Source organism: Dreissena polymorpha, chromosome 7, assembly GCF_020536995.1.
Source record: "Dreissena polymorpha isolate Duluth1 chromosome 7, UMN_Dpol_1.0, whole genome shotgun sequence".
Classification (NCBI taxonomy): Eukaryota; Metazoa; Mollusca; class Bivalvia; order Myida; family Dreissenidae; genus Dreissena; species Dreissena polymorpha.
The window spans coordinates 81570988-81583127 of record NC_068361.1 but is presented as its reverse complement, the minus strand read 5'-3'; the positions used below and the strand labels follow the sequence as shown (position 1 = coordinate 81583127).

At 33.6% G+C, this 12140-nt stretch overlaps 1 long non-coding RNA gene across 2 annotated transcripts; it reads right to left on the bottom strand.

Moving 5' to 3' along the window:
• Nucleotides 1-5554: 5554 nt before the first annotated feature.
• LOC127839283 (uncharacterized) lies at nt 5555-11033 on the bottom strand. Of its 2 annotated transcripts, XR_008030270.1 has the most exons (4): nt 10760-11033; nt 9754-9803; nt 9265-9370; nt 5555-6004 (listed from the first exon to the last, which is right to left on the bottom strand). It is a non-coding gene; the product is annotated as an uncharacterized LOC127839283 (long non-coding RNA). The 2 variants fall into 2 exon arrangements; XR_008030269.1 differs by lacking the exon at nt 10760-11033 and having other exon boundaries at nt 9754-10662.
• Between the last annotated feature and the right edge of the window lie 1107 nt (nt 11034-12140).

Genomic DNA, 12140 nt, shown 5'->3' with positions numbered 1-12140 from the left:
CATAGTGAGCAATGCATGAGAATGAAATAACGGTTCGTAATTGTGTAGCCTAATTTGTCGAGGATTCTAATATTATTAGTGATCTTTAACCTTAATTATGCGGGGTTGTCTTGTTCACACGTCACTTAACTTTGCACGCGCTGTTACCGATAGAAGTTTTCAGGAAAGTAAAATGTTTATTTAAAACAGTGCGTTTAAGGCGATAATGCAACTTGCAGTTGGTAGCTTTAATTTCTGTATTCGGAATAGTTGCAGACATGTTTTTTCGTGATTTATTCGCTCGACTGCGCCCGCACAATGAAATTTGCCAATGGGCGAATGGATAATGATATCAATAGTTCACTGTGATATTCCCTATCTGTGATACTAATGTGATTTAAATAGTTCACTGTGATATTTAAGTTTTAGAAATTTAGAAAAATAAGCAAGGTATTATAAAATTGCATATTATTTAAATGTTTGAGGAACAGTTAATTTCTACAAAACAAATGACACTGGCGCAAGTTTATGCTCTTTCTTGTTTCTTTTGAATTTTATTTAACTTTTTTAACACACTTTGTATCCACTTGGTTTTTTCCCGTCCACGATACCTCTTGAGTTTATCATGGTGAACCAGTCTTACTTGGCTTTCCGGATTTAATTGAATAATGAAATTTACATTCGAACGTTTCTCCACTATGACAAATGGCCCTTCATGGGTTTTTTCAAACTTAGGATTTACTCCTACTTGCCTGGTGTCATGTATACACCACACAATATCTCCCTTTTTAAATTTATTAAATGATAATTTAACTTCATATGTTTCTTTATTTCTAGAAGAACTTGAATTCAACTGTCTTAGCGAAATCGACACTTTTCTCGCCACCCCATGTGCCTTCAACACTCGTGTCTGGAACTTCTTTGCGTCTTGACTGGTACTGTCTGCTGAACCAGATGCTGTGTTTGCCATCTTTGACCCAAAGAGAAGAAAGACCACCATCTTTAAAAAGACCGTCAACACCATAACAATCAATGATAGGTTGTATAGTGCCCAATTCCTTTTCACTGGTACAATTTGACTCGCCCCTAGTGAAATACTCTCCTGTATGACGTTCTTTTGAAGCAAGTCACCTTGCCCTTTCTTTTCCTTTCCTACATATCCTAAAGAAAATCGCCCTGAGCATTGCTTTATTTGGGCATCATTACCCCTTTCAATGGTTTGTTCTGCATGATGGGTCAGATTGCTGTTTTGCTTGCCTATTGTAAAAGGGTTTGATAATTTAACCAGGAAATCAGCTACCACATGTCTTTCCCTTTTAGGTTTAACAACAGTTGATTGTTCGAATGATGAGTCTTGGCTTTTAACAAATATGTCCACCAAAGCCTCTGAGAGCGCTGGAACTGTAACATCCTCCGCAACTGTAACCTTCCTCAGCATTTTGCCTTCTTGCACCAATGGGATCTCTCTCCCTCTTAAATTAATAACATTCTTGCTAAGGACGATATCTGCTTGCTCCCCATTACCTCCAGCCAGTACATCCAACCCTAACAGTACTTGATCCTCAATGTCAGCTACCACTGCTTCTTTGGTCACCTCAACAGGGCCTGAAGTCATACTAAATATGCCTATTCCTCTGTCCCTGATAGGTGAACCTCCAGCACCTTGCAGCTTGACTGACCCTTTCAAGACTGGTTTGTCCTCTGGACTTAGTTGGTCGTATACTCGACTGGAAACTACTGTTCTAGATGCACCTGTGTCGGCCGTGAAAGTCACTGGCGTTTTACCAATCAGACCTTTGATGTAAATGCCAGTACTTAACACCTTTCCATCTTTCACTCCTAAACAGGCTGCATCCGCCTTTACCTCGCTGACCTCGGTTCGCTTTTCGTTGCCCTCAACCATGTTTTTAACTTCTTCTAACAGGACCTCCCTCTGGACTCGAGAGAAGCCCCCTGCATGTTTAAAGCCGGTTGCTCCTTTCTTGGTTGGCTCCATGTTCTTTTAGGACAATCTCTGGCGTAATGTCCTATGTCATGACACGCAAAACACTCTACATCTCTCTTAAATGTTGACCTTTTCCTGTCTTTGGAATGCTGTGCTTCCTCTAGCTTCTCAATCCTTTTGAGAAGTTTGGCTATCAGTTCATTCTGGTTAATTGTTTCGTCCATTTTAAAGGGTTGATGTCTGGGATTCTGCGTTTGTTTACCACTGTTTGACTCTGTCTGTTTAAAGGGTATTCTATTTACTGGCTCTTGGTATTCGCTGTCACTGTCTTCAAGTCCATCTTCAGTCGTGGCTACTGTTCTCAGAGAATGCGTGTTGCTTCTATCAGATCGGCAAGCATTCTTCGTCTGGATCATGTTGACCACATGAAATACAGCGACGTACAATACTGTACGACTGTGTATGACAATCACCACGTTCCTCAGTACTGTATCCCAAATCTCTATGTTGTGGACCTTTGCTGTACCTACTTTGCTGCTGTAATTGTCTTAATTCTTGAACAACTGTTTGCAAAATACTAGCCACGTCATTTGTTGTAAAAGGGTTGGCTTCATCAGCGCTGTGCTCCTTGTTTGTTCCACTGCGAGGTAATTTTCCACCTGTTTCAGTTCCCGTAGCAGCTTCGTCATCAGAAATGTTTCCGTTGTCATCATTTTCGGTTGACAAATTCCCAGTTAAAAAGCCTGGTCTTAGTGTTATTTCACCCTCACTATCTATTGAGTTATTTGCCATAATTAAACAGGATGTTTAAATCGACAACAAATTATATTTTTCAAGTGATTTCTTTCAAATTTACCATATAAAGTCAATAAGACTTTTCCAAACTTTACGCCAAGTGTTAACTGTCATTATATTTGATGTCACTATGTGTAGGTTCAGATCACTGAATATTTATTTATTATAAAGATTCCACTTCCAAGACACCATAATGTAGCGCCCAGCTCTATAGGGCTTGTAATTGTTATTTCATATCGTCAATATAAATGGAAAACAAGTATGTTTGACGCTTTACTTTTTATTTCTCTGCCATTTAATGGCTTGCAGCTGGAGTTTCACTTCTTTATATTGTTATATAGCGTCAAAATTCAACTGTTACAGTTCTTGGCATAAAATGTTAACAAATAAACAATGTGTCTTAGCGATTTGAGTGTCCACGTCGTCTTTTAAAAAGGTTACAGTCCACTAATAAATTAAGTGCAATGACACAGGCTTATTAAAATAGTAGCAAAAAGCGTAAAACAATTTACAATTAAATTAAATATGTTTCTTATTCTTATTCAGATTTATCAATTAAACGTACTTTAACAATGATCGTTTCCGTTACATTAATATTTCGCTTAAGATGTTATGCGACAAGTGTTTAAAGTTATGAAAATTTTAAGTGTGTCTTGAATACTGAAAACCGCTCCTTTTATACCCATGGATGGGCAAAAACCCCAAACTGGACTAAGACCAAATAAAACCCACTAAAAACCCGTTTTTGTCCCATCCCCGAAAATGCCCAAATAATGACCAACAAAACGAACGCTCAGTCCCAAAAATAACCCATTTATGGAACGCGCTCCATGGATACCAGAAGGAAACGGGAAGAAACAGTCGCCATATTGGAAATTGATAACAATCTATCAAAATTACTTAAACAATCAATATTTGACAGTAAAACCTACTGAATTCATAATAGAGAATGATCTTTTCATGTTTTCTCCGCAAGTTACAATAGACCAGACGATGCAAATAAGGTAAATTTTAACCTACGTCCCAGCATTCAAGACAAAATGGTGGAACACCAATCTCTTGCACGACGGTCACATTACATTCACCTCTGTGTTGGGCTCAGAACGGACTATTGTTATGAAAGCGTCTCATTCATGTCATGATCATTCCAAGCGTTCATCATTGAGGTTACAGTATACTAAACAATCTCTTGCACGACGGTTACATTGCATTAACTGCATTAAAGAAAACCATCTCATATCATGATATCTTATATCAGTCTTACTTAATTATTATAAAATTGATATGTTTTTTATGTTAAGAAACCAACATACATAAATACGTCAAAACAATGCCTAACGTCACTCAATAAATTATGTACAATTGTTTACATTTGTGAAGTGCGTGGAATGATTACATCTGTGTAAATGGGCAATAAAATAGTTCCAAAGAGTTGCATTAAAACTCACAAGTTTTTGCACGATTTATCGTACATTTAAAAGTCATATTTCTTAATTAAAAGCATGCGATCTTAAATATCCACACAAATATACAGTGTATGCGTTTGTTCGGTTTTAGCTATTTGGTAGACAAAATGGCGTGCTGAGCCTTATGCAGAGTTGTATGTGAGAGCAAGGAACGACAACTCTGCGTGGAGATTGGTGGAACACATGTTTGCAAACATAAACTTACGGACAATAACATTGGATTTAAAGGGTAAAATACAGTGCTTCACAATAAACACTGAGCAGTTATCTGTATAATTATTAGTTTTATGGAAAACTTGAGCGAATAGCGTCGTATATTTAAAACACACGAAGAATCTTTATCAAACAACAAGTGTAAAATATGAAACGACAAAATCATTGGAAAAGTTAACACAATTCACTCTACATTTTGCCTAAATGATTGATTATACAATATGCTCATGAGGTAAAAATGTATTTGTGAGTTGTAACTATCAACAAAACAATGGAGCTGTGGACACTCAGATAAATTGGATAATGTGTAGCTCAGGAAATAAAGTAAACAGGTAAGTACATTAAACAAATTATGAATGTTACATGTAAATGATATACATATGGTAAACTATTGAACAACAACAATGTGCGGGGCACATCAATAGTTCCGTTAAAACAATGAAAATTATCGATAATTTTTCCTGTTATTTTTCACTGTTTGAAACAGTGAAATATCAGTTTTAATTCCCTGATATTTCTTTATAAACCATCGGAAAGCATAAAATTAACGGTATTGCCTAAATAGATAACGAACTACTGTACGATTTGAAAAGAAAACGACTGTCTCTTCCTGAGTTTCCATTACGATTTTCGCACGGAACTATCTGATGGCATTTGTCGAATTTATCTTTTAATAAAACGCGGGTTGTGAATAAATCGTATTTATTTTTTAATTAATTGTTTAACAATCAAATGAGTATAAGTAATAATTTAATTAAAGCATTGTATAAGTTTGTCGCTGTTTAATTAATGGCTAATTGTTTATACATTCCATTCAATGTTTTGTGAATAGATCTAAAACAAAATGCCAACAACCGTTTCCAAATATATTAAGTTGTATTATCTTGAAACATAAGCAAAATATATAATTTATTTCTTTTTGTTAACTTCGGCCCCAGCTTACAATTAATACTTAAAAGCATAATTTTACAAAACTAATTACAAATGTATTTAAATGTGATTCATACATTGTGCATTTACAAAAATGAATACGGTATCTAAAGAGGCACTGCATTTATTTACAATAGTCAAAACATTAATACAAATACAGAAGTTTCATAATAGGATAATATATTCCTAAGTGTAAGAAATATTGAAATAGACATGGTTTGTCATACAAAAAAAACAGCTATTTGTTTAGGAATTTGCAATACTTACGTACAAAATATTAAACAAACACAACATAATTTCATTAATCAATCACGTTAAATCAATGTGTTGATACCAGTGAAACCAATAACAATTGCACCAATTCAGTTTGGCTACACACAAAAAAATGATAGGTGTGATTTAGATTGGCTTAAATAAACAATACAATAAAATATATAAGTATAATAGTTATACCAAAAAGGGAACTGACACAAGTGTTGTTGATGATATTTACTGGAGTACACAGTTCTCGAGATTTATAAATATACATTTTATTTTCATATTCAAGTACACTTCAAGAGAACAGAACACGTCTACGGTATTGTTTATGTAGATCGCTTCGTGTCAAAGGCTGCTTGAATTACATCAATATTTTGTGCGTCTCCAGCATTCGCCCCAATGCCAAAGCGGTACCCAACTGGGAAAAAAAACAGAAAAACGATAGTTTGGTAAAATGTTGCTCATTTAAAGAGAATGGTTCCCAAAGCACTTTGTTAAAAATATTATTCTCAGCCTTTAATGGTGTATATCCATAGTCACAATCATATTAAAGCAGTATAAATGTTTGATAGGGCATAAACCACTTAAGGTCATGCATGGTATATATCTTGAAATAATGGCCAGTAGCTGCTAGAATAATCGACCCCCAGCGCCCGCTGCCTCATTCAGGCATTCAGACATACTCACACACTGTTTCATTCAAAACACACGGTCTCATTTAAAGACACTGTCTCATTAAAACACACACTCTGTCGCATTCAAACACACAATGTCGCATTCAAACACACAATGTCTCATTCAAACACACAATTTCTTATTCTTAAACACACTGTCTCTTTCAAAATATCATTGTCTCAGTCTTACACATACTGTCATATTCAAACACGCACTGTCTTAGTCAAACACACACTGTTTCAGACAAGCAAACACTCTCTCCTTCAAACAAATACTTTTTCATTAAAAACAAAGACCTATAGATAACACAGATTGGAAACTCTCCTCTTCGCGATAGCGATAATATCTAACGGCGGACGCGGGTCACGTGACATTGATTTTGGAGATGCCGGTGTACCTGTAGATTCTTCCCTGTTCTAGCTACTGTCGGCTATTTTGTTATAAAGCAATCAATTATTCTTCGTAATTAGTCGTTAATATTTGTTGTCGTAGGGTATTCTGGCATGATCTGGTAGTTTATATTATATTGATATTTTTATTAACAATCTTAATGTGTTAATTAGTGTTTTTAGCGCTCGGTTGTCAGTTTGCAGAGCAATGAATGTCTGAAATTCGGTCGCCGAAAAAAGACATTGAATATTTTTTGTGTTAATAAATATAAGTATTTATTTTCTGTGTTGATAATTCTTTAGGTTTTGGTAGTTATTATTCTAATTAATTATTAATTTATTGGAATTTGAAAGAAAACACTGGATTCGTTCATTTTTGATAATTTTTGAAGAATTGAAAGGCCCGAAGCATTTTTTTTTAAAACATCTTCATTAAGCATCACATATTGATAACGTAAGATTTTTATGCTAGGTGAGATGTTAATCTATGTATGATTTATAAAAAGTAGACGAAAATGAGGTATTTTAAAGGATTTTGCCTTTGTACATTTTGTACTATTTTATACTGTTATTCCATTCAATCATTTTTCACACCTGTCGCCAAAGTGGTTTGTTTCTTTTTGACAAACTTTTCTATTTCTCATCCCATATCGTTGAAGTAAGATTTTTATGCTAGGCAAGATGTTAATCTAAGTATAGATTTAAACAAACCAGAAGAAAATAATCAATTTAAAGTATTTGGCCTTATACAATGTTGGTACAATTTTAAGCTCTTTTCTTCTGTTGTACAAGATTGCTGTCAAACGTGTTTTTATTCTTTTTGATAAACTTTTTCATTTTTCATCCCAAATAGATTAAGTCAGATTTGTATGCTTGGTGATATGTTTATCTAGGTATGAATAAACTAAACTGGAGGAAAATGTTCATTTTAAAGGATTTTGGCCTTGTACAAAGATGGTACAATTTTAAGCTCTTTTACCCTATTATACACACATGTCGTCAAAGGTGCTCTGGTTAATTGCGAAAAACTGTGTCTTTATTCACCTCAAATCGAAGAAATAAGATTTTTATTCTGGGTAATATGTTTATCTTGGTATGAATAAAAAACAAGATGAAAGTACAATGTATGGGTTTAAATTCTCATTTAATATCTTTTATTAGTATTACCAGTTTTCCTGTCAATGTTACACATGCAAGTTAATATACAAACATATTTTAACAGATAGCTGTGAGATTACTATTAAAACACAAACAAAAGCTGTGAGATGACTATAATTCGCCGGCCGCGGCCACTGATCACACAACTAAAATCAATCAACAACGCAAACTGATAATTGAAGTTAGGATCCCTTCTTTTAATTAATTCTCAAGAATAAAGAAAAAACACAAAAAGCATCTTCTTCAGTTCGCTAATTGATCCGACGATTAACACGCGCGTGAAATGTTGTTTTTTTTCTTTTCGCGAAATCCTAGCCCACGATACTGAAAGATTAATTTAATTACCAAAAGAAAAAAAACTGGATTACAAACAAAACTTTAATAACCTATAACTCATGAATAAGATCTAAATAAAAAGAGAATTAAACAATTGAAAAAATCTACACAATTAATATTGAAATAAGTCTAACTGAAACCGTTTTTGGTTCGAACGATCATAGCATTTATTATACTGTAATGTTTTAATCAGAGACCTAGATCTATGTGTCCACATATATCTATCCGTTTTGAAATAATAATATTTTATAAGGTTTTAACTGTTTGAAATACCAAATTATACAAGAATATTGTATCAGCAAAAGCCTTTCAAATAAACTATTCAACAGCATTCTCGCCGCGATTTGGAAGTTCTTAGCGCTATTTCTTCAACGATCGCGGCATTATAAATTTTTATTGTAGGTAAATAAAATCGAGATTTTATATAAAAAAAACACATAATTACTCATGTTTCTATGAAACTTTATTTTATAAAAATCGGATCATTATTGACCAAATTACAACCGCCTTTCATAGCGCCGTAACATTTTCGCATAACTTTGCTCGATAATCGTAGCCGTTGCTACTGACGCGTCCCTATCTTATCGCAATCATGATACACCGGCTATCTCCGGACTACTCCGATTGATTCATGGAATAAATCGTCTGCTGATCCTCAGTGTACTTATCGGTTTCTCGACCACGTGACCCCGCCGAGAGATAGCCCGATAAGGCGCGAAGTTTCCAATCTGTGTTATCTATAGGTCTTTGTTAAAAATCAGTCTGTCTCAGTCAAACACACACTGTCTCAGTCAAACACACACTGTGTCATTCAAACACACACTGTTCCATTTAAACACACCCTGTCTTATTCATAAACCGTCTGTTATATTCAACACACGCTGTTTAATTCAAACACAAATGAAGCATTGTTGGTGGACCTAAGTTTATTTATCTAAACGTTACATGCAGGTTTCGTATAAGAAATGTTTTGGTTTCATATTATGTTGCTATATTGTAAATTATGAAAATTTACTTACCACTTTTTACGTTTTCTTATGCTTTTTTGACTTTGATAAATAGTATCGTCATGATACAGTTAACTCATGTAGAAAGATCCATAAGCAGGTTGAATACTCACTAGCATCTCAGAGAACACAAGTTAGGGTATGTTCGACCGTTGATTCCGCAGACTGGATCCAAATTATACGGGCACAAGCAGCCTCGAGTGGAAGTGGCAAAAATACCTGTTTCATTGAAAATAACATGCAAGTGTCTCTTTGTTACATAATATAAGAACACAAACATAATGACTATTACACGAAAATGAGTTAATTTAACAACAGCAGAATGTAAATTACGTTTGAGAAAATTAAACATAAATAATTAAACTGAATAATACTTAATTTTCAAAAATCTTAATTTTAAAAATGTTAATTAAGCAATCATTATGCGTTATTGCTATTTGATACATGTATTTTACTTATCTGGGTGTATTTTACTAAAGTATTTATCGATTATTTGTTGACAACACATCTACTTTATCGCAATAAAACTGCGCTTTTACACATACTAAGTTTGTTTACTGCAAAACCTAACAAATGTGTCCAAGAACCATAGACTTACTTACCTGATGTTGCAAGGGTCAACAGCAAGACGCAGCAAATCACCACTCACATCCTTTTTTGTAGTAAAAATATAGTTTTAGTTGAAAACCTTTTAATATTTTTCAAAACTCTGTCACAAACATATGCGATCTCACACCGTTTGTCATGATCTCATATTTAACATTATACTTAAAGGAAGTGTATAAGAGAGCCTTCCTTGGACCAAAAACACATTTTACGAAAACATTCTTCAAATGTCTGACTAACTTTGAATTCTGTTTTACTGGAATTGGCATTTACGTGCTCGACGTCATTTTGCCAGATCAAGTCATGGATTTTATCAGTCAAATAAACTGGTAAAAAATAAACATCCATAATGTGATAAATATACTTGGGACTTTGAAACTATTATTTAAACCAATATCAGACAATAATAGTATGTATAAGTAAGCTCATAAAGCACTATCAATATTAATATTTATTAAATATATTACATATTTGCCTCCTGCCAGTAGTTAATTTTTTATAACAATTTCTTAAGGTCGCCTTAGCTGCATTTCGCTCACAGACAGGCATACACTATGTATAATAATTGCAATGTCTGTATAGTCCATTTTTTGTCATCATAGCAAATAAACAGACCATTACAATGTCACAGTTGCTCATATTTCAAAAGCTTGCAAGCTTGATAGATCCATAATCGTTTTGTTGTTTGGTATTAAGCATGTAGTAAGGTTTGCTCAGCCGAATGCTGTTGGAAGGTATGAAGCCCTAAACTTATCGATACTTTTTGGTAGGAAAAAGTACAAGATGCAATATTGTATACAATCACAATGCTTCTTAAAATACAAAACAGAATATAATCTTTAAAATAAGTATATATTATATAGTAACTTTATAAAAAGTAATTAAACTGTTCATCAAATAATCACGTTTTTGTTTATTAAGATATATATATATATATTTATATATATATATATATATATATATATAATAAAAGTAAAAACACGTGTCTGGGATTTTAAATACATATTGATTTAGCCAACGCGTTTCGCATAGCTCATCAGGACATAATACAATATATTACAACGTCAAAATGTCATGGAGATAACGTCATATCAATTATGACGTCATAACGTCAATAAATATTAAATGAAATTTAATTTGGGTTTAAATACATGTATAAAATGTTGTTCTTTTGCTAACCTAGCTGAAATATTGTTCGAAAATAGCTTATAAAATGGAAATATTTTAAATTTTGGTTCATTATGTGAACATTCATCTAAATGTTTACTTAAAGGCATCTGTCATTCATCTATATATATATTTGTGCAAGCAAATGCAATAATTCAAGTGAATATTTACTTACAAATCGAAGTTTATGTCCTTTCTATTTTAAGTCAATATAAAAAAGTGAAACTCCAGCTGCTGGAGCAGTATTGAATTCTCATTATAAACAATTAGTTGGTCCTTTATTTAAGGCAAGTGACCGATTGCCCAAACAGTACAAAACAGCACAAAACAGCACAATACAAACCAACATAAACACAAAATATGAATAAAGCTGGGGTCACCGCCTTGGAACGGTCAATGCAAAGCATTGGGGGTTTAAACCGGTTATAGAGCGCTCAACCTCACACTTGGCCAAGCAATATCATAATACATTTAAGTGTAAATAAAATTTAACGTCATAGCATTGTAACTTAAATTAAACAACAATAAAAGGGAATTAAAACGCATTCAATTTAATTACACTTTAATTACTCAATGGTATTGAAGATACCAGAGCAACAGAGTTACAACGTTTTGACGAACGATCAAATGAAACTACAAACAAGAGTCAACTACATTCATTCTTTATAGAAAAAGATTTAAGAATATAGCGTCATTAAGTTAATATTTCAGATAATCGTCGCGCAAATACAGGAAGAAGCAGCAATAATAGGTGTTGCCTTGCTTGGTTGTTTATGTGACTGCTAAAAAATAAAATAATAATACGGGCAAAAACCCGCGAAGCGGGCGTTGACCGTTCATACATATGGAAATTTAGACATAAAATTACATAAAAATACCACATATGGATGCGTCTCAAAAAAATTGCCACGCGACATATATTTTCGCGATGCTATTTATGACCTTGAACAAATAAAAAACACTTTGACATATGCTAAATCACATGTAAATACATACTCAACAAAAATTATATCAATGACATCATAATTGTGTAGCGAATTGCACTAAATATTCTCGCATCATTTGTTTTTCTTCGCAACCGTTCCAGAATTAAGACATTGCTCAATTTTCTCCCCTGAATACTCTTCTTCAGTGAGTATAAGCCGAAGACTGGTTCACTACATATAGTGACAGTCTTTACCAAACACAATTTACGTGAACACAACCCGTCTTAAAT